Below are 20831 nucleotides of genomic sequence, written 5' to 3' on the forward strand. Positions count from 1 at the left end.
GAATGAAATGACTAAGCAAACAATGGATCACTGTTGCCTTTTTAATTAATGTGTTTATCAATTAATGTGTTTATCTGCTTATCAATGGTTTTAAGGCAATAATTTATAAGCCATTTATAAACCCGTTATAAGGGATGTCCTATTTTAAAGTGGTACCATTTAATTTTATAGGATAAACGAGGTATGAAAATGACTTTTTGTTTTTTGTACATAATTCTAGACATTCTGTTTTGATAAGTGAAGCTCCGAAGGGTAACTGTCTGAAAAAGGTAGGGTATGGGTCCTTTAATGCAGTACGACAGCTAGACAGCAGTATATCTCACTTCTCGTTTTTGTGATGTCACAAAATACTCTTTAGATACTAGTGGTTCAGTCCCACTCATTCTAGATGAATATACAAGTCATCTTTCTTAAAGGTTAGCTTTGCCTGATTTTGAAATGAGATGCAATGCTAAGCAGCTAATTAAATGACAACAGCTAGACAGCAGTATATCACACTCCTTGTTTTTGTGATGTCACAAAATACAATACGATTACATCATAATCACAGCATACCCTTTCCTCCATTCACTTCCATGGTTCAGTCTTGCTGATTCAGCTTGGGGTTATTATAGGTCTTCTTTGTTAGCTTCCAGAGGTTTAGTCCCGCCCATTCACACTGAGGTTATACCTCTTCTATGTCTGATTGGCCTACTTTTGGAATGCTGTGGAGGTGTAATGGTGATCAGCCAATCAAATCACAAAATACAACAGCCTGCATTGTAAGTTATACTGAATGTTTTCGATGTCAAATTGGCCTGTTTATGGAACACCAATAAACTAATAAATCAGGACACTGCATTTTCTTAAAGGTACAGTACTGTTTAGTCCTCAAGGAGCAACAGAGGTTGGAAAACAGTCATGATCCAGTGAATCACAACCGTTATTGGTATGAAAACTAGATGCATCTTGTAAGTTGAGCTTAAATTTCCAACAAAAATCCAACAAAATCCAACACTTCTACAGCCTTCCCAGGTATAATTCCATCCATGCAGGTTGAGGTTATACTGAATGTTTTCGATGTCAGATTGGCCTGTTTTTGGAACACACATAAACCAATTAAAACATGCCACTTTCTTAAAGGTACAGTACTATTTAGTCTTCAAGGAGAAACAGAGGTTGGAAAACGGTCAGGATCCAATGAACTACTGACTAACTGTTTTTTGTACTGAAAGTCAGACGCACCTTGTAAGTAAAGCTCAAATACCCAACAAAAATCCAACAAAATCCAACACTTTTACAGCCTTCCAAGGTCAGATTGGCTTGTTTTTGGAACACAGATAAACCAATCAAAACACGGCACTTTCTTAAAGGTACAGTACTGTTCAGTCCTCAAGGAGAAACAGAGGTAGGAAAACGGTTAGGATTCAGTGAATTACAAATATTTTTGGTATTCAAAACCAGATGCACCTTGTAAGTTGAGTTTAAATATCCATCAAAAATCCAACAAAATCCAACACTTTTACAGCCTTCCCAGGTCAGATTGGCCTGTTTTTGGAACACAGGTAAACCGATAAATCAGAGCATGGCACTTTCTTAAAGGTACAGTACTGTTTAGTCCTCAAGGAGAAACAGAGGTTGGAAAACGGTCAGATATTTAATGAATTACAACCATTATTGGTATTCAAAACCAGATGTACCTTGCAAGTTGAGCTCAAATATCCAACAAAAATCCAACAAAATCCAACACTTCTACATTCTTCCCAGGTATAGGTCAAGATCCAATGAATTACAACCGCTTTTGGTACTCAAAACCAGGCGCATCTTGTAAGTTGATTGCAAATCCAACACTTGCCTTCCCAGGTATAGTCCCTTCCATTCAGGTTAAGGTTATACTAAATGTTTTCTATGTTAGATTGGCCTGTTTTAGGAACTCTAATAAACCATTCAGAGCATGGCACTTTCTTAAAGGTACAATACTATGTAGTCTTCAAGGAGAAACAGAGGTTGGAAAACGGTCAGGATCCGATGAATTACAACCGTTTTTGGTACTCGAAGCCAGATGCACCTTGTAAGTTGAGCTTAAATGGGTAACGGATCTATGAAAAAGTGCATGAAAAGGCAGGGTATCTGCCCTTTAATGCTGTTAGACAGCCAGACAGCAGTAAAGTTGGCTGCTCCTGTCGGGCACATTGCGAGCATATCGCTCGCCCGAACTGTTCGGCACTGACGACACTGAAAGCAGAGCTACTGCAGGACGACATATGCGCAACCACACTACTACACACACACACACAGACACTCTCATACACACACACATACACAAACATACCTACACACTCTTATACACACTCACACACAGAGAAGCCAATCGGTTGCTTTTACTTACTTTGCTTCAGTATGGACTCCACTGACTGCAGCTGCAAGAGCTTCACTCTCCTTTCACTCTCTCTTTCTCTCTCTCTCTCTCTCTCTCTCTCTCTCTCTCTCTCTGTCTCTCTCTCTAGAGCTTGCGCCATATAAGGCAGCCCAGCTAAACATGTCACGCGTAATTTATCCGCGGTGGGCAAGCGCTTCACCTTTCAGAGTGTGTGTGTGTGTGTATGTTTAGTGTAGACTGCCTCCGCAGAGCTGTGAAAACTTCAGCTCAGCATCTGTGTGTGTGTATGTGTGTGTGTGTGTGTGTGTGTGTTTGCCTGTATGTGTGTGTGTTTTTCTGTGTGTATGTGTATGTGTGTATGCGAAACGTGCCAAAGACCATGCCCCGTCCCACCATCCTTTCCCTCAGAGCATCCAGATTTACATACACACACACACACACACACACACACAAACACACACACACACACATATATATATACATACTCCCACACAGACACCCGAATAGCTGATGGTCTCACTGAATGAATGTATGATGAATGAGGACATCATCAATATACATGTGCACATGGTGCGTTGGACCACTCCAAAAGTAAGGATAAAAAATTATATTAACACCAAACCATACACACACACACACACACACACGCACAGACACACATATATATATATATATACGTATATATATATATATATACGTATATATATATATAGAGAGAGAGAGAGAGAGAGAGAGAGAGAGAGAAATATAAAAGGACACCCTTGTTATAGTAGTATTTTTAAAAAAGGCAGTCTTACCTCACATCATTAAGCAGCGGGTGTTTGTTTGCGAGCTCGCCGGCGTGTGAGCTCGTGAGTGTGTGTGTGAGTGTGTATGTGTGTGTGTGAGTGTGTGTATGTGTGTGTGTGAGTGTGCGCTCAGACGCAGGCGGACGGTACGGGCAGAGTGGCCGGAGCTGAGAGGCTCATTGTTCTGACCAGCAGCGTCTGGCGGTGTGTGTTGTTACACTCCGAGCATTTTCCCCGTCTGGAGCCCGCCTCTACTCTCCCGTACACACATGCTATCTCTCTCTCTCTCTCTCTCTCTCTCTCTCTCTCTCTCTCTTCACTGTCTCTTCACACACACACTCACACACACACCCACACGCATATACACACACTCTCGTGCCTGTGGCTCTGCGTCTGAGTCCCTCCCGCCACTCACAGCGCACAGCCCCGCCCCTTACCGCCCCACCAGGAAGAGAGACAGAAAGAGAGAGAGGGAGCGAATAAAAGCGAGAGAGAGAGAGAGAGAGAGAGAGAGACAGAAAGAGGTGAAGAAATAGTGGAACATGGAAACACTGAGCTGTTGGTCGCAGGAAAAAAAAAACTGGACATTAAGTCATTGCCCTAAGAGAGTCAGCTTTATTAGGCTAATTGTGAGCTAGCCAGGCTCCGCCCACAAGTGTGTTCGTAAGCAACTGTTGCACTAAAGGTTAGACACGCACACGAGTGCCGACAACGATGGTAATAAACCGAGAGAGCCATTACTACGAATCGAATTGCTGACAATAGAGCCAGCACTTAGACAGCTGCTCCACCCTGTTACTAGAAGATTGCTGCAAAACTCTGCATGCACTTATGGTAGTGCACCTCTTGGTGAGAAATTGTTGACTGCTAGATATGCTTTAATGATGCACCTGAAGGAAGATTTTGCTCAGTTTGGGACAACTTCTCAATTATTGTTCACTATGACTTCTAAAATCAATCATTTAAAAAAAGAGTCATGTTTGTCAAAGTTACTGTTTAACTGTTTAATGTCCAGTGAAGGTTTTGAACTATATTTTAATTACCACCCCAACACTTCTATATCAATTCTTCTTAGTTTTGGACAGGCTGTCATTCCTCGCCCTGAGAGGCAGCAAAGGAGCACCATGTCATGAAACTCCCTCCATCATGCTTCACAGTCTGGATGTGAACTTGAGGAGACTAGTATGTTTTGTGTGCACTTAGACAGCTGCTCCACCCCATTACTAGAAAACACTTTACTAGAGTTCTTCCAATGTTGCTCTATACAAAAGCTCTCAGAGGCCACTTTGGGTAGTGTACCTCTTGGTGAGAAATTGTTAAACAGGCTGTCATTCCTCGCCCTGAGAGACAGCAAAGGAGCACCATGTCATGAAACTCCCTCCCCCATGCTTCACAGTTTGGATGTGAATTTGGGGAGACTAGTATGTTTGGTGTGCTCCAAACATAATGTTTCGTAATCATGTGTAAAATGACCATAATAGAGCCAGCACTTAGACAGCTGCTCCACCCTATTACCCTATTTTTCCATAAATCTCTCCACCAGTTTGCAACACTCTTTTTTGTTCCTGCCCATTTAGCTTTTAAACATACAGCTCTGGAAACATTATGAGACCACTTTAAAATTATGAATTTCTATGATTTTACCAAATTGAAAACCTCTGGATTACAATCAAGAGGAAGATGGATGATCACAAGCCATCAAATCAAGCTGACCTGCCTGAATTTTTGCACCAGGAGTAAAGGCATAAAGTTATCCAAAAGCAGTGTGTAAGACTGGTGGAGGAGAACCCCAAGATGCCCTCACTCTAATGTTTTACATACTTATTGTACTGCACAGTATATCATCTTTTTGGTATATTTTTGGTCTTTCTATATTTATTAAATATTTATTATATAGCTAATCATTATCAATTCAAGTTTCTATCTCTTTTTTTTATTTTTATGGTCCAATCTGAAGGCCAAGCTCCCAAACAACAGCTGCAAAAGATTGTTTAGGGGATTTTTTTGGGGATTAGCATTTCTCAGATTGTTGTAAACAATGAATTATAAAATGTGCCTACTGTCTACTGTAAATATGCAGAAATGAAGTGAGAATGGAAAAGAAGAAAATACAGGAAATCTTCTCTGAAGAAATGTGAATCATCTAAAGTATGCATCTACTGTATCTTCCAGAAACAACAAAAGACAATATGCTAGCAGAAAGCATCGCTCCATCTCATACAGTAATCAACAGCGTCTATCATGAGCCCTAATGATGTTTTCCAGAAGAACCGACACACTGCAGCATAACTCAAAATCCTCAGCCCTTAATGAGGAACGAGGCGGAAACCACCGCCGTCCTCAGTGATCCCGAGGTTGATTACACGGCCTTGAGTCTGTGCGGCGTTTGTGATTTGAAAATGCCCTTGATATTTTCTTTGGCTCTTTATTGGCTTTTGGAACACAGTGATAATGCTGGATATTACAGGGTATAGAGTCTCACCTTAGAGATTTTATTACTTCATAAATCACTGTGATGTTTATGACAAGATGCTGCAAAATCCAATTAATATGGTGTAATTTAAATGCCCACATTTTATTAGCGCCAGTGCCGCGCTCTGCCATTAGCCGCATTTAGTTTTAGAATATTACCCTAAGCTTATTTTCACTGATGTTATTTGCTTTGGTCTTCCTGATACAAACATCTAAACTTAATTACAGTGGAACATTTGAAATATTGATTAGTAACTAATTATCAGCTTACCTTCTGAAACAAAAAAAAAGTTTTTAACAAGTTGCGCATTACAGACAAAAGTATTGGGACTCCTGCTCATTTATTGTACAGTGTTTCTTCTTAAGTAAAGGATTTGAAAAAAAAAAAGAGTTTATCCTGTTTTTGTTAGAGTAACTGTCTATCTGTAATTCCCAGAGAAAGGTTTTCTAATAGATTTTAGAGCATTTCTGTGGGGAAAACGTCAGTTACCACCTCAACACCTCTGTAGCATCATTTCCTAGTTTTGACCAGGCTGTCAAGCCTCGCCCTGAGAGGCTGCAAAGAAGCACCATGTCTTGAAACTCCCTCCACCATGCTTCAAAGTCAGGATTGTGGATTTGAGGAGAGTAGTATGTTTGGTGCTCTAAACTATAAACATAATGATGTGTAATGCTTTGTAAACATTTCACTTTTTTAAATGTTGTTTGTTTTGTAAAGGTTTTTTTCTCTGGTTTCAAAACCCAATTTTAAAAGAAAATCAAAGACATCTTTTTTTTTTTTGCACAAGTTGGAATAGCTCTATGGGCTATACAACATCTCTTTATGAAGTTCTTTGCACAAAATTACTCTCTCATAAAGAAATCTATCAAGCTCCACAGACAGTACAGTAGGTACAGATCCCTCCCTCAGGTGAAGTCTAAGGTTCTCAACCAGCAGACTGAAATGGGGTTTCTTCAACTGATCTAGTGGGTAGGGCTTTGGTGGAGGTGGTACCAAAGTGGTTCTATTCAGGTTTTTCAGGTATTTGGGCATTACAGTAAGCTAAAGAAGATTTCTGACACCAAACTCTTTCAGCTGATTTTTAGAAAATGGATGTTTAAAGGTGCGATCAAGACCCAAGTGGAAATAAAAAAGTATGCAAAAAGTGAGTTTTGCATAATATATCTCGTTTAATGGTAAGGGCCAATTGGCCATGCTCACTCTTGGTGAAATAGATGCTTTATCTCCATATCATTTACATTTCAGGCATTTACATTTAAGATATTCAATCACATACATGGTCTCACTCTTATTTCCCACCAGTTTCCACAAATGTGTTTCCTAGTCTTGGCAAACCTGTGCCCACTGCAGCCTCAGCTTCAGCTTTCTGATCTTGTCGGACCAAAAAAAAAAAAAAAAAGTGGAACCCAACACCGTTTGCCGCAATGCTAAACCTGATTTACGTATGTACATTCTGAGATGCTCTTCTGGTCAGCACAATTTGGTATACAGTGGCTATCTAAGCAATTCTGTCAGCCTGAGTCTGTCTGGCCATTCTCTGTTGACCACTCGCTCTCATCAGCAAGGTGTTTCTGTCTGCAGAACTGTCGCTCACCGGACGTTTTTTTTCTTCATTGCACCATTCAGAGTGAACTCTAGAGACTGCTGTGCTGAAAAGATGCTGAGATCAGCAGTTCTATACATACACAAAGCTCCCACTTCTGACACCAACAATCATGTCATGCAGGATTGCGTGAAAAAACAGTGAAAAAAGCAGGGTTTGTTTCTTTGCTATTTACAGAGCAAATTTACAAGGGCAAGTATAGACCCTGTAAGAGCACAGTTTTGCTCAAAATTTTGCAATGCACACAACATTATGAGTGATATACCAGAGTTCAAAAGAGGACAAGTTGTACGTGCACGTCTTGCTGGAGCATCTGTGACCAAGACAGCAAGTCTTTGTGATTAAGTATCAAGAGCCACAGTATCTAGGGTAATGTCAGCATACCACCAAGTAGGAAGAACCACATCCAACAGGATTAACTGTGGACACTGTAAGAGGAAGCTGTCTGAAAGGGATTTTCGGGTGCTAACCCAGATTGTGTCCAACAAACATAAAACCATGGCTGTCCAAATCACGGCAGAATTCAATGTGCACCTCAACTCTCCTGTTTCCACCAGAACTGTCCGTCAGGACAATAAATTATTGTGGTCTAAAATATACATTATTAAACCAATGCAAGCTCATAGAGACTTAAGGTACGTAAGTTACTGATTCATGTTTTTCATCTGGGCAACTGATATGGCACAAACTGCCCAAGAGAGGAAAGAGAGGGAAGAGAGGACAGCAAGGGAAGCAAAGGAGAGAGGGAGAGCGCACTCTGACAGTTGCCATGATGGATCTATCTGTCGGAATGAGTGTGAATGTTTAGCTTGGGCCTTCATAAATATTTACAGTCCACACTCTGAGGCTCGTGGTATGGAGCGTAATTTGGAGTTGGCTTTTGGGCCTGGCACAACACTGCCCATGACCAAAAAAGGATGCTTAGTCTACCAAGGGTGCAAAGTGTTTGCATGTGTGTGTGTGTGTGTGTGTGTGTGTGTGTGTGTGTGTGTGTGTGAAGTGCGTTTACTAAGGCGGGGTCGTGCGTCTTGCTTAACAAGCACGTCTTGCTTAACAAGTCATTGCCTGCAAAAGGAATTTTGGTCGCAATTAAAATGAAATAAAACAAACTATTGTTACACAATGTAAAAGAATACTAACCGAAATTCTGCTATACTCAATCATTAAACCTGCTCTACGTACCCCACGCCAACATGAGGTCAGCGACCCGATTTGATCATGCCTCCTCCCACACATATGCTGTCATTGTGGCTTCAATGTGCATGAATTGATTTAGAATGATTCATAATTGCAAATATGAGAAGATTACGTAGTGTCCAAACCATGAAGATAGTGATCAGTTGAATGCAGCAGAATGTCTGGCTTTTGTGGAAACAAAGAAGAAAAGGGCTAAAAATGATTATTAATTACCTTAACCCTTAGAAATCAGAAGTTTTTTACAGTTACAGAACATTAAATCTACTGACAGGTGAATTGAATAATATTGATTATCTGATCTGGTTCCTATATAAGCTGGCATGTTTTGGGTAGAGCGTACGAAATAAATAGGTAGTAAAGTAAAGTGAACAAGCAGTTCTTGAAGTTGATAGAAGTGTTGATATAAGTGCAGGAAAAATGGGAAAACAAAGGAATCTGAAACTTTAACAATGGTCAAGCCAAACTGGGATGTGTTGATGAATGGATCAGAACATTTTCAATAAGAAACTAAGATGAATTTGCACACCAAACACAAGTAGAAAGAGGAAAAAGAGTGTCTGCATACTGTTAAACATTTTTTTTACTACTCTTGACCAGGGGCGGATTGTACCACCACGGAAACCACGCAATTGCTTGGGGCCCCAGGAATCAGCCAAAAGGTTTTGTACACCTTAAGCTAGGTGAGGTAGACTAAGGTAGCTTTGGCACAACCATGAAACGATCTTATGCCAGCGGTGCCCAAAAAAGAAAGAAAATTAAGGAAAGGAAGTCCAGCACAGAAAGCTTGAAAAAGCTCACCAATTTTTTTCTCAGCAACAAGAAATTATAGGTCTGATGAGGATGAGGTACAATGTTGAGTCACTATTGCATTTTGCTATACAAAAGAATCCACTTGATCAGGACCCCCGGAAAAAAAAACATTGCTTTGGGCCCCAGAACTTCCAAATCTGCTCCTGCTCCTGACTCCCAGTTGCCGACTGGGTCAGATGTCTAGCATGCCAAATTTTTGCGGGGCGTCTGTCACTCGTCTGCTATCAGTCAGTGATCATCTTTCAGTTGTTTATCTTTCAGTTGTTCACACTTCTTGACTGTGCCAACGCCAAGAGATCACCGATTTGCCCCTGAGCAGATTTTGTCGCAGATCAACAAAAAACTTTCATCGAACTTCCAAAGCTGACTGTTCTGACTGTGCTGACTGTGACCTGCTGCCTAAAACGTACAGTATTTAATCCCATTAAAGTCATTCAATTTATTCACTTTACATTTTAGTTTAAAATTTTCCTTGTGTTTCAGTGAGTGTGTTTATATTCTCATCATAATCTGATTACTGCAGAACATTGGGGTAATCTGATCAACGTTTTTAGATGAACTTGAGTCAGGCAATAATCAGATTTTTGGCTTTTGCAACCAGCTAATAAACTCACAGAATTAGATGTGATATCATTAGATCATTATGTGTAACGTAAAACTCAAACTTTTTGAGTTTATGAGTTCAGCTTTAGTTTAACACATCAAGTCACAATATGAATATAGACAGTGCCGGCCCAACCCCTATGCAGATCACGGACTGCACATCATAATGACAAAATATTTAAAAAAAAAGAAATGTAAAGCATATTAATAAATACTGTATAAGCAATAGAAAATGAACATATTTGCTTAAGAAAAAAATGATCTGTTCTTGGAAAGTTTCAGTGCACATCTAAACTGTGTTTAACGGTAGCTGCATGCATAGTAGAACTGGGGGAGAAGCTGCTCACACTTCTCATGCAGGAACTGATATTGGAAAAGAAACGGTTTCCTTTTACACCTAAATAAACATTTTAAACAATTTAACCAGTTGTAATCAACAAGTATACACCAGGAAAACATTGTAGAACAATGTAACCTGTTAAAAAAATGAGTCTTATTAAAGTGTGTTGTGTCAAATGACTCCACTATGGTCTTGAAAAACACTTTCAATAGCAAAAATCATATTTAATTTTAAATTATAAAAAATGTAGAAAAACAAAGCAGTTGTGCTTAGGGCACCCAAATGGCTTGCACCAGCCTTAAACATACTTCACCTAGCTTTGGTAACACTGCTAACATCACTGTAACACTTTACTTGGATGGTCCATTTTATGGCCTTGTTAATGCTCAACTAACATTCAACTAACACTGAATTAAATGTCCATTAAATTTAACGTAACCCTATGTTGAATGTAAATGATTCAAAATAGAACCTAACCGTACACCTATCCCTAACCTTCACCTAAGATTAAAATCTAACCCTAAACCCAATCCTAAAATGTTAAAATAAGCATTTGGATTAGAGTTGAATGTAGGGTTTTATTCAATAGAGAATCATTGAATGTTAGTCGAATGTCAGTTGAGCATCAAAGAGGCCATCAAATTGACCATCCAAGTAAAGTATTACCAAATCCAGTTATCTTTATCAAATTTCTTAGATTTCTACTGCAGAAACTTGATTATAAATGGACTTTTGACAGCAGACGAAGGAAAAAAACAAGGTAGAAAGCTGCACACGCCATGTGGCACCAAATAGAGTCAACAGCGGAAATGCAAACAGGTTGCATTCAGGTTTCCTCAGCATGACCGCATCTTTACCCCTGTGCCTGCAGGAGCTTTCTGATTCACAGGATTGAGTCACACAGAAAAAAAATAAGGGGAACCGGGGAAGAAGTGGAGGAGCAGAGGTTATAGAGGAGTGAAAATGTGGCCACCTGAGGCTTCTACTCAGATGGTCAAAGTGAAAAAAAAGAGAGAAAAAAGGGAAAACCCTGCTTCGGATGGTTGGCTGCAAGCGCTGCTGATCTCTAAGCAAGCCTATGGAGGATCAAGCACATGTGTTTCAGACTTGCACATAAATAAAGAAACACCAGCGGAAAAAAAGAAGGTGGGGAGGAGGGGATTGGGGGTTGTTTGGGAGATGGAAGAAGGTGAAACCTGGCTACCGATATCAAAAAACATATTTCAATCTATTTTAACTGCGCGCTGTGCAGGCAGCTGGACATGGAGTAAAGGCCTGGCCTGCTGGAAGCTCGCATGTCTTATCCAGTGGAAAATTCTGAAGCTACTGGCAAAGTGTCTCGTTTTCATTTGCTTTCCTTCTATAAGCTATTAGAAATATCGGTTCCACTTTAAAATAAGACTACCTTTATAAAGGGTTTATAAATGGTTTACAATCAGTTTAGTAAAAATCATTAATAATCAGTTATAACACATACGTAGAAAGAGCAGCAATGACCTGTTGTTTGTTAAATAGTGAACCCACAGCCATCTGTATTGTTGCCCTTTCGACATATGTTATAACTGATTATTAATGATTTTTAAGGCATTTACAACCTTAATAAACTAATTGTAAACCATTTATAAACCCTTTATAAAGGTAGTCTTATTTTAAAGTGGTACCAAAATATCAACACTGAACCTTTGGGGCCCTATCTTATACCCTGCTTAAGGTGCATTGCGATTGTATGCCTTCCAGTTGTTTAAATAGCAACAGCACATGTAAATATATACAGTACAGGCCAAAAGTTTGGACACACCTTCTCTTTTTCAATGCGTTTTCTTTATTTTCATGACTATTTACATTGTAGATTCTCACTGAAGGCATCAAAAACTATGAATGAACACATATGGAGTTTTATGTACTTAATAAAAAAGGTGAAATAACTGAAAATATGTTTTATATTCTAGTTTCTTCAAAATAGCCATCCTTTCCTCTGATTACTGCTTTGCACACTCTTGGCATCATTCTCTTAATGAGCTTCAAGAGGTGAAGAGTCACCTGAAATGGTTTTCCAACAGTCTTAAAGGAGTTTCCAGAGGTCTTAAAGGAGTTTCCAGAGGTGCTTAGCACTTGTTGGCCCCTTTGCCTTCACTCTGCGGTCCAGCTCACCCCAAACCATCTGGATTGGGTTCAGGTCCGGTGACTGTGGAGGCCAGGTCATTTTTTGTTAAGTACATAAAACTCCACATGTGCTCATTCTTAGTTTTGATGCCTTCGGTGAGAATCTACAATGTAAACAGTCATGCAAATAAAGAAAGCGCACTGAATAAGAAAGTGTGTCCAAACTTTTGGCCTGTACTGTATATATATATATATATATATATATATATATATATATATATATATATATAGGACCTAACAAGTCAGAAAGTCATTTTTGCAAAAAACAATGTCATTATATTGGTAGTAGTTTTTTTCTAACATTTAAAAATGATAATTTTAAGCCATTTGGGATCAGAAGGACCAAAAACCGGTCCATGTTTTCATCTGGACTGGCTGTAGAAACTTTGCACTGGAATTTCCCATCATCTTGCTTTCAGTCAATTGAGTGTAATGTTGTCATGTGACCACTAGACAGTGCAGGCAGTGTCTCTATATGCGGCCAAGAGGTCAAAGTTAAAAAAAAATATCATTTAAAGTATCATGGAAATGTAAGAAATGTAATGTCCCCATATGAGGAGGACCCCATATCATAATCTCAAGAGTTTAGTAGAAAATGATAGCCTGCTTTGATGTCCTATAATTGGTTTAAAAGATCCAAAAGGTTCCATTTTTTTTGTCATACTGCAACCGAAACAAACCATGTTTCAGTTTGTCCAAGACCACCTGTTCTGGGCCACATTTTTTGGCTTTTGACCAGGACCTTTGCTCAAACTGAACAGTCTGAAGGTCCAGACCTACCAATCAAGGTACAAGGTTCTTCTCTGAACAGAAGAAAAAATACTATTGTAGCCTTTTTGTTTGGAGCAAATTTCAGGGTTCACATCTTACAAATACAATTGCTAGTCTCCAAAATCAAACAATGGTAATACATTGGAATATTCTGGCGCAGGCAAACAGCCAAACATGGCACGCTTTAACAAGAGATATATAAAGCCTTTACCAACATTGAGCTGTGTTCAATCCAGAGGTATTGGAGCTCCATCCAATACCTCTGGATTGAGCTACAGGGGCAGAACTAATCATTCACTATCAACATCTGACCTTACTAGTGCTCTTGTAGCTTGTGGTTGCCTTCAATCAAATCCTCACAGCACTGAGCAAACCTCTAGTGAAAAACATTCTCAGAAAAGTGGAAATATCATTTCTGGGTAGATTTTTCGTATGTGGTAGAAGGCAATATTTCTGATTGAAGGAATTCCATATATGGAATTGAACAGGTTTGATGCTTTTTAAATAAAAAATATTATTAAATCAAAATCCAGTTAATCTAAAAATCTGTCTGTTGCTTCAAATTGGGGAATAAATGCTATTTAATGTCAATTAAATTCATATTTGTCACTGCTCTGGCAAAGCATCTGAGAATAGCGTTCCACTGACCATGTGCTGGCTGATCTCTCTGAAATGGTGGCGAGTGAATGATGGAGATTGATTTGGAGTGACTCATGCCTCGTCCTCTTTCTCACACACACACACACACACACACACACACAAGTAATATGACTGTGTTCCACTGCTTGGAATCATTTTGTACAGTGGGAACAGCTTTGAATTCCCACCCTGCTAAAAACAAAAAACAGCCTTTGGCTGGTTGGTTTAGATGGTTGATCAGTTGAGCTCTTCACCAGTATGGTGCAGCAGGTGTTTGCTTTGATTAAGGGGGATTGTTTAGATGATCTACCAGCATCCTCAGCCTTGGTGACTGGCAATCTGGTTGACCAGCATTATTAGACTGATTGACCAGCATGACTAATGTGGTTCACCAATATTTAAGGATAAATAGCTTTAGATTACACGTCAATTTAAAAGTAAAGCACACAAAATTCAGTCTAATTTAACCAAGGTACTTGGCAATGTGGTCTTGTGCTGTATTCCTGCTATGTTTGGTAATTGTCACGTTTCTGCCATCCAACAAAAGTTTTAGAAAACATTGCCAACCAGTGGACATACTCAACATTACATTCTTTATTCAATAAGGTGAATAAAGTCATATAGCCAAAGATTTTGATTTTGCAGAGATTTTATTAAAGCAGTTTAATTGTAGGTCTACTCTCTTTTTACAATGCCTGTTAAAAGAATATATTTGCAGGGCTTTGAGTGGTCCAGCGGGCTGAGCACTGTCACTATGATCAGGAGATCACTGGTTCAAATCCTGTTCATGTAGATTGCCATCAGCTACTAGAGCCCTGAGAAAGCACAATTGGCTTTGCTCTCTCTCTGGGTGGGTAGATGGCACTCATTACCTACATCACTCCAAAGGGTGATGTCTGCAGCACAAGGCATCTGTGAGCTAATATATCAGAACTGAGTTGCTGCGCTTCCCTCTGAGTGCGCTGTGATGCTACTCAGCAATGCTACATCAACAGCAATTCAAGAAAAGGCAGTGGCTGACTTCACATGTACCGGAGGAGGCATGTGCTAGTCTTCACCCTCCTGGGGTTGGGGCATCACTAGTGATAGCGGGAGTCCTAATGAGTGGGTTGGGTAATTGGCCATGTAAAATGGGGAGAAAATGGGAAAAAATGATTAAAAAAATAATATATTTGAATATATTTCATTAAATTATTACAGAGACAAGGGTCCAAGAGTTTTATAATTAAGCACCATGGTGATCACTTCCTCATACTAAGAGAAAGAAACCTTAGGAGGACCTGTGGTGGCTTCACTTTGAGAGACGATGCTCTGTCCAGCTATACACAGTCTATGTTTCCAACCATCCTCTTTGAGAACTACCTTTTTGGAGCTTTGAAAAGCTTTCTAAACCAAATCTGACGAATCACTAATCAAGGTTTTGAAGGTTGGTAGGGTATGTAATTAGGATAAGATTTTAAGCCTGTGGCAAGGCCTGTGGCATCTCTTCAAAAGCAGGTCTGAGACCACCACATGCAACTGTGGAGGTTCTTTAAACTTTAAACATCTTTAAACATGTTCTTCATGTTTAAACTCATTTCATTTTTGTTAGCAGATGCTACAAACCTCAAACAACCCAAATCCATACAATTATTTGGCAAAATAAACCCACTGCACTCTATCGTCTAAGTGCAAAAGTATCTAATACCTCCAGCAAGTTCCATCCGCATTTTTTTTGTGTACTCAGCTGATGCCTACACCATTAAACCCATCTGAATCTGAATTCAGAGCCGAGCAGGCATCAGGCAGTCTCTGCTCTCCTGCTCTTTGTGAGGAGGATGCAGGTATATACTTTCCTCTGCAGGGAATAGAGACATTGAATTGGAAATTGCCAGGGAGCCGTTTCAAGAGTTTTTTTTTATTTTATTTTTTTTAGTTTTTTTTTTATCCAGAAGCAGAGAGAGGCTTTCCTCGCCTCCATGCACCATGAACGATGTACAGGTTCCTTTCCAGTGTCACAGATCATCTGGTTTATATCTACTTTTAGAGTATCAGAATGCTCTTATGAATAAAGGCACCAAAAATGTTTTTTGGAATTTGATGCTACAGAAGACCCAGATTTGCTCATGTAAAGAATGTTTCGATTGGGGATTCCTGGGTTCTAGAGCCGTTAAAGTGCTGGGAAGTCTCTGGATGTACAGGATGACCCTCCCTTTCCAACCCAGCCCTTCCTGGGATCGTCATATCCATGGACATATTCCTTTTAGTCTTCGAATTCTGAATTTAAGCCAAATATTGAGCTCATGATAGATTCCCAAAATTCTATTATCATGGGATAGTAAGTGAAATGAATAATTAAACTGCTCTGAACTCTAAAGAGTTCATTCTAAACTTTAAATAGGAACATTTTCATTAAATATGCATTCGTTCATTATCCCAAAAACATTTCTCATCACTGTAGTTGAATGGGAAGAGGAGTTGAGAAGGAGGTGTGGTAATGATTATTCAACATCCTGACCTCAATAATTCAGTACTTTTGTTGCTGAATGCGATCAAATCCTCACAGAAATGCTCCTACAAAATCTTGTAGAAAGCCTTCCCAGGAAAGTAGAGCCAGTATAAGTTTCGATTTTGAATTTCAGAGCAAAGAATATGCATCTGACCCAGTATTTCCTCCATATAGCGTAGATTCTCCTATGGAGGAACTGAACAAGCCTGCCGAGAAGTTCCCCACCTCTATGGACTAGCAGCCCCAGCTGATTACAGCCTCTTCCCCCGAGGACTGCCCAAGCCGGTGGCCGTGGGGAACGTGCTACTGTTCTGCTGCTGATTGGCTGAGTGGATCTACTATCTCTCTTCAGTTTCCCACCAATTTCATAAGCCACTCAGCACCACCTGCTTCCCTCCCCCCTGTCCAATCCAACACTTTCTCTCACGCTGCCCGGCACTCAATCACTTTTCAATATCTTCTCTGCCTGACTCACCTTTCCCTCTCCCTCACTTCCTTTTTTCTGCCTCACCACGGCGATTTTTTTGCAGCTCCATCCAATTCATGCTCCAGGATATGGCACCCATATAGTCCCCATGAGGCAGTTTTTTTTTACGAGCAACAAAATAATTTCCTGTATTATATTACAGCTATAAAGAGCCAGATTTGGTCTGGGTGGTGCAACTGTCTAAGCGTTATAGTCTATTAGTAGGGAGGTGCAGGTGATTACACAGGCATCTTAAAGCTGCTTAACATTTGTGTTCCTGGATATAAATGAACATTATATTTAAATATATGTATTTAAAAAGCTGGAAAATAGTTTCTTTGATGCTCCAAATAAGCCTGACTGGGCTCCCTAAAGAACCTTTCAATGGGCACGACAAGTGTGGCACTATCATTGGGATGAGAACTGCCAAGGCCAATTGGACATTTTTCTTCTGGAAATGGTACCCAATGGAGCATTGGCCTTACAAGGCAATTGGTTTCCTTAGAAAATGAGGGCTCTCGATTGAAGCAACTGCAGAAGCATTGATCCTATCATCTTAATGAGTGATGCCACAGCCATATGGAAGTTTCTTAACATTTCTGTTTCTGGATATGGTACCAAACAGAGCAGTGGAATACAGAAGCAATTTCTGTAAGCAATATACTATAGGCAATAGGAAAAGGTAATTATTGTAGGTAATTTGATGGTAATGAAAACTGAGATTGGGTTACCCAAAGGAGCTTTCAATGAGGTTTTGAACTTGTGTTTGACGGTATTGATGTCACAGCCATCTGAAGGTCAGTAAATTCCCATTTTCTATTAAAATGTCTATGTTTATCAGCTAAATGCATTATAAAAGTGTCCACAAACATCTGGATATATTATTTACTTACTATTTCCACAAGAAAAACTAGTACACAAATGCATTCTATATCTTTGAAACTACCATCAAGTCACCAAACATAATTACACAGTACTTTGATTGGTACTAGGCAATTTTCCTAAATGGCGTACATGGTACATGCCTGGCAGCTTGCTTGAACCCACTCACCCCCTCTGTTATGAGCCTGACCAAGAAGGCTCAGCTGAGAGAACCGGGGAGCTCTCAAGGGATTGCAAATAACTGCAGCCTGGCTGTGAATTCACAGCGCAGAGGGTGCAGCCAGGGTAGGGTCCTCCCACGAAGCAGAGGTCAGTGCGGAATTGCTGAAGCATTACCGAAAGTGGACGGAAAGCACCTGCCCCCTCGTCCTTGTCGCAGGTTTCCTGCCGCTATGATTATCACAGAAGAATTGTGCTGAGATTAGAATAAGGCTAATAATGGAACATCAAATCCTTGCCCATCTCTTTAGCATTAAAAGGGACGCTCCACTTGACAGCAGCTCATAACCTAGTTCCACTTTTTTTTTTACATTTCTTGCCAGAGAGGACATTGCACACAGTTTCCCTGACAAACCAACAACATGACAAACAGTCCCGTGGGCTGGGAGCCCGTTTACACCAGTGCAATATCCTTCTGAAATACCCAGAGGACCGATTTGTTCTTTAGCAAGAAGTAGTTTCTTCATAGGTGCCGAGCTGATACAAGGGTTGCCAGTTAACGCTGTAACCACAAAATGACATGAAGACTGTCACTCCTTTCTAAGAAGTCTCAATTGCCCTTTGTCCACCTGCTTCTAAACCCAGACAGATTCCATACTAAGTATCTTCTCAGCAAGTCTGTTAATCTATTCAATGTTAAAAGAAACGTCTATAGTAGGTTTGGATATGGTTTCCTGATTGAGCCAATAGCCAAAGTACTAGTCCAGCAGTTTGTGTTTCTAATCATGTACAAACAAGCAAGAACATTGAGTAGAATGCTCAAAACTCCCTCACTTAGAGAAACACCCGAATGTTTAGCAATGAATGATGCAAGACAACCATTTCTCTGGCAACCGCCAATCAAGAACAAAGCCTATACATTTTGCACTTATGAACTTGAAATTCAAACACCTTGGACCAGTTGGTCACTATTTAAAGACATAATACTCAAAAAAAAGATGCTGAAGATATACGAGATATCTGAAGACTACCTGGAAAAGTCAACTGCCCAACCCCTTGGAGTTTCTGGTCCAATAAACAGATCTGCCTTAACAAGAGAACTGGAGAATATTTGGCAATGAATGATGCTGCAAGACATCCATTCAATAATTTAGGTCATACTTTATGAACTTCTGATGTAGAAATCTAAATCCCTTGTACCATTTAGTCAATGATGCAAAAGTTGATAATCATTGAAACATGCTGGAGAACACATCTGTGGACTACCTGGACAAGTCAACATTCAAAAGACCCCTCCAGCAAATCAGGAAGTCCCATTAAATTAGAAGAAACATCAAAAGTGGGTTTAGATATGGTCCCCTGTTTGATCCAAATGCCATTGTTTAACATACAACCACCCCTGGAGTTTTTGGTCAAATGTGCAGATCTCCATTTTTGAAACCTGAATGTATGGCAATGAATGAAGAGATGGTTGCAAGACAACCATGAAAAAAGAACATAAAGCAAGTCAACATTAACAAAAAAACATCCGCATAAACTCATGGAGTTTCTGGTCAAATATGCAGAGCTCCCACCCAAAGAAAACCGCAAAGACAAGCTTTTTCTTTGGCAAACCAAATCAAGAAAGTAGACCAGACCTTGATACTCATCAAAGATGCTGGAGATAGACCTGAATGAGTCAACATGAAGTGTCTGGTCGAACACGCAAAGCTCCCTTACCTAGAAATTTACCTGAATGTTTGGCAAAGATAACTCTTTCTCCAGCAACTACATATCAAGAACATTGCCCAAACTTATAGAAACATACTGGAGCTCACCTGGATGAGTCAACATTCTCAAAAAGACTCCCTGGAGTTTCTGGTTGAACTTGCAAAGCTCCCTTACCCAGAGACAAACCCAACAACAACCCTTTTCTCTGTAAATTGGACCAAACTTTCTGCATTTAGACTCTGAAAACCAAACTTCTTGTACCAACTGGTCAATATTCAGAAGCTTAATACTCATAGAAAAAATGCTGGAGATAGACCTGGATGAGTCAACATATTCAAAAAGTTTCTGTTTGAACATGCAAAGCTCCACTGCCTAAAGATGTACCTGAATGTTTGGCAATGAATGATGCAGTAGGACAACCCTTTCTCAAGCAAGCAGAAATAAAAAAAATATTGCCCAAAATCTTTGCACACATGACCTACAAATACAGAAGCTCAATACTTATAGAAATATACTGAAGATCACCTGGATGCTTGAACATTCTCAAAAAAAAGGCCCCCAAAATTTCTGGTCAAACATGCAAAAACCCAATAACAGCCCTTTCTTTGGAAAGTAGACCCTAAAAAACCCAACCTCTTGTACCAACTGGTCAATGTTCAGACGATTGGTCCTCATAGAAACATGCTGGTTTGATTGGTCCTCATAGAAACATGACATTTCTGGTCAAACATGCAACGTTCCTCATCTAAACGTTTGGCAACAACAAGCATTTTCTCCAGCAAACACAAATCAAGAACGTTGCCCAAACTTTCTGCACACATGAACTAGAAATCCAGAGCCTCAGTCCTTATAGAAACATACTGGAGATCACCTGGATGAGTCAACCTTTGTAAAAAGACCCCTTGGAGTTTTGTGACTCAAGTGGCATTGAGTCAATGACCGGTAGTGATTCCTCACCTGCTTGGCTCTTTTCCTGCCGTTGCGCTTCTCGTCTCAACTCCCTCCGACGTCAACGAAGCTGCGAACAGCCTGGGGACGGAGAAATCGACTCAGGGCTGGTAAGTAGCGTGTCATGCGATGCATTGTGGGATGGCTGGGGTCAGTACCTCCTCTCTCTCTCTCTCTCTCTCTTTCTCTCACTGACTCTCTCTCTCTCTCTATCTATCTCTCTCTCTTTCTCTCACTGACTCTCTCTCTCTCTCTCTCTCTCTCTCTCTCTCTCTCTCTCCCCCCTCTCTCTCTCTGCAGGTTTAGCCCAGCCCAGAATTAGCCTCTACACTACTGGCACCAATGCTGCTCAGGTTACTATAGCAACAGGCTCTCTCTCTTTCTCTTTCTCTCTCTCTCTCACTCTCTCTCTCTTACTCTGACTCTACCCTT

The 20831-nt window shown here is 40.1% G+C and overlaps 1 protein-coding gene across 13 annotated transcripts in view; it reads right to left on the reverse strand.

Moving 5' to 3' along the window:
* LOC103026224 (muscleblind-like protein 1) overlaps positions 1 to 20560 on the reverse strand; it is a 189077-nt gene extending 168517 nt beyond the window's left edge. For 3 of the 13 annotated variants that reach the window (XR_007438865.1, XM_022679121.2, XM_022679116.2), the window contains exon 1: positions 3157 to 3465. The gene's annotated coding sequence lies outside the window, so the exon portion shown is untranslated. Of the gene's footprint in view, positions 1 to 2368; positions 2565 to 3156; positions 3468 to 20408 lie in introns of those variants that run through there. The other 10 variants (XM_022679122.2, XM_022679118.2, XM_022679123.2 and 7 more) reach the window with 7 other exon arrangements.
* Between the last annotated feature and the right edge of the window lie 271 nt (positions 20561 to 20831).

The sequence above is a fragment of the Astyanax mexicanus genome, chromosome 4 (genome assembly GCF_023375975.1).
Source record: "Astyanax mexicanus isolate ESR-SI-001 chromosome 4, AstMex3_surface, whole genome shotgun sequence".
Classification (NCBI taxonomy): domain Eukaryota; kingdom Metazoa; phylum Chordata; class Actinopteri; order Characiformes; family Acestrorhamphidae; genus Astyanax; species Astyanax mexicanus.